Source organism: Leptonychotes weddellii, unplaced genomic scaffold, assembly GCF_054177405.1.
Source record: "Leptonychotes weddellii isolate Sample4059 unplaced genomic scaffold, ASM5417740v2 HiC_scaffold_8778, whole genome shotgun sequence".
In the NCBI taxonomy this organism is placed as follows: Eukaryota; Metazoa; Chordata; class Mammalia; order Carnivora; family Phocidae; genus Leptonychotes; species Leptonychotes weddellii.
The window spans coordinates 1-3,076 of NW_028058979.1; the positions used below are offsets into that span (position 1 = coordinate 1).

Consider the following 3,076-nt stretch of genomic DNA (forward strand, 5'->3'; position numbering starts at 1 on the left):
CACAGCGAGAGAGGGAATACAAGCAGGGGGAGTGGGAGAGGGAGAAGCAGGCTTCCCGCTGAGCAGGGAGCCCGATGTGGGGCTCGATCCCAGGACCCTGGGATCATGACCTGAGCCGAAGGCAGACGCTTAATGACTGAGCCACCCAGGCGCCCCTCAAGTCAGTGTTTTACTTGGTAAACATGTCTGAGACCATGCATCCCTGGCTGCTAAGCACCATAGCGGACAGGGCTAGAAAGGTAACAGCTTTATTTTGAGCAGGGGGCAAAGACAAGGCAGCACTTTACAGCTACATTGTAACTAGATCCTGCATCATTGCCTTTGTCTTCTAACCTGTGAGATTTCTCATTTGTTTTCTGGATGTTTCTTTCATAAAGATGTAGATGTATGTGTATGTGTATAAGACATATGTGCAGGGGCGCCTGGGTGGCTCATTCGTTAAGTGCCTGCCTTCGGCTCAGGTCATGATTCCAGGGTCCTGGGATCGAGCCCCGCATCGGGCTCCCTGCTCAGCAGGAAGCCTGCTTCTCCCTCTCCCACTCCCCCTGCTTGTGTTCCCTCTAGCTGTCTCTCTCTCTGTCAAATAAATAAATAAAATCTTAAAAAAAAAAAAAAAAGATATGTGCAAACACCTATATGTCTTGTGTTTTTTGTTTTTGTTTTTTTTTTTATCTTGGCTGAAGCATCTTCTCTTACCTTTGAAAATACCACTGATCATTTAAAAATTCTCCCTGCATGGTATCTTTTTCCTCTATGTTGATTTGTTTCTCTTTGGTTTTGTCTATATATTTCATGTTAGGGACTTTGCTCAGGGTATTGTAATGTTTGCTCAGATTTAAGAGTGGAAGCTAGCACAATGATCGGAATGTTTGAGGTTGTGGATAGGGCTTGTCACTCTGAGACGCTCAGTGTGACGATCTAGCTGGACCACTTAGCTGGGTAATCTCTGATGTCAGTATCTTCAGGTCTTTCTTCATGGTCTGGTCATATTCACCAGAGCAGACTCAACTCTTCTGCCTGGAATGTAAGGATCTGACTATCAGCACTATGCTTTGTTTTTCCTAAAGTCTGTATGTGTGTTTATGTTTGTATATTCATGTATCTTTATGTCTCCATTGCTTTACACTTAAAATATTCTTAGTAATATGTGTTGAATGCTGAAATGAAGGTACACACTATTATTTTGTAGATGAGGAAATTTTGCCTATGGAGGTTAAGTATTTTGCCTAATTGATTCCAGCAGCCTTTCTCACTCCAAAGCCTAACTTCTCTCCACACTTAGCAAAAAAGGAGTTTTGCATGTTAGTCCGAGCCTCATTTCAGTGGGGGGGGATTGAAATGCCAAGATCTGTGTAACAAGTATGGCCCACTCTTTGGCTCTCAAATTGTCATTAGGGAACGGGCAAGTTGAAGTGGCCTGATCTGTAGTAATACAGTACTAGTGGGAGTAAAACAAACCCCTCAGTCATTCTGGGCAACACGTCTTTTAGTTCTGCTTTCTTCTCTTTGGAAGAGATCTCTGGATCTCTGCCAGTGAACATGACTTATGCATTTGTCAAAACAGTGATATTTATGTAAACAGCCCCATCCTAAGGTATTTGACTGATGGCTGCAGATTGCTGCAGTCTATTAAGGCATTCACCCTCCTAACCAGAGCATGTTAAAAGCTCTTCTGCCAGTCAGCCGTATTCATTCCATTTCTTCTTTGCTACTTTGAAAGACATTCTCTCTCTCTCTCTTTTTTTTTTTTTTTTTGGTGTTCTACAATTATACTGTGATATGTCTACATTTTGTTTCTTTATATAACCTGTTGGGATTTGTTGGATGTCTTGAATTGAAATGTCGGAGTTTTCCATTATTGCTGGAAAATTCTCTGCCATTATCTCTTCAAATATTGGTGGTACCCTGGCTTCTCTTTCATCCCCTTCTGGAACTCATCATACATGTATATTATTAGCACAGCATTCTCCCTGTGTCTTCCACATCTCTTGACTTCTCTTCTACATTTTCTATCTTTTTTTTTTCTTAAAGATTTTATTTATTTATTTGACAGAGAGAGACATAGCCGAGAGAGGGAATACAAGCAGGGGGAATGGGAGAGGGAGAAGCAGGCTTCCCGTGGAGCAGGGAGCCCGATGCGGGGCTCGATTCCAGGACCCTGGGATCATGACCTGAGCCGAAGGCAGACGCTTAACGACTGAGCCACCCAGGCGCCCCATTTTCTATCTTTTTGTGTATCTGGTTGAGATTTGGATAATTTCTTCTGATCTGTCTTTCAGTTCACACATTCTTTCTTTAGCTGCGATTAACTTGCTTTTAAACCCATTTGTTGGGGCGCCTGGGTGGCTCAGTTGATTAAGCAACTGCTTTTGGCTCAGGTCATGATCCTGGAGTCTCAGGATCAAGTCCCGCATCGGGCTCCCTGCTCAGCAGGGAGTCTGCTTCTCCCTCTGACCCTCCCACCTCTCATGTGCTTTCTCTCTCTCTCTCTCAAATAAATAAATGAAATAAATTTAAAAAATAAATAAATAAACCCATTTGTTGAGTTTTATATTGGTTGTGTTTTATTTCTAGAAGTTCTGTTTGGTTCCTTTTAAAAATAACTCATTGCCTTTTTTATAGTTTCCTCTTTTCTGTTTTCAAGTTTGTTCTTTATTTCTTTACACTTAATAAGCATACTCATTTTATTGTTTATTATCTATCTGATAATTCTTATACCTGAAATCTGCTTTTGCTGCCGAAAGACACCCTTTGGTATTTTTGTATTCTTGAATGCTTGATGACCTTTGACCAGTTTCTTCTCATTATCCTTAAAACTGTTTGTGGGAAATTCACTGAGCCCTAGAATGAAGATACTTTCATCCAGGGATGGTGTGTATCTGCTTTCGGGACCATGTTTTTAGATTACCTTCATGGTATGAATTTGGGCTGCAAACATGTGAGAGGGGGAGCTTATAATTACAACCCTCGGGCACTCTTGTTTTTTTGTTTGTCTCTGCTCTGTTCAGTACTGAGAAAATTTTCCTTGCAGGCCCCTTGAGGAGTGGTCATGGGGAAGGAAGGTGAAAAGTTTGGT

At 41.8% G+C, this 3,076-nt stretch overlaps 1 non-coding gene across 1 annotated transcript; it reads right to left on the reverse strand.

The window, feature by feature from the left end:
• Positions 1-182: 182 nt before the first annotated feature.
• On the reverse strand, positions 183-313 carry LOC145719960 (small nucleolar RNA SNORA63). Its single transcript, XR_014142706.1, has one exon. It is a non-coding gene; the product is annotated as a small nucleolar RNA SNORA63 (small nucleolar RNA).
• Between the last annotated feature and the right edge of the window lie 2,763 nt (positions 314-3,076).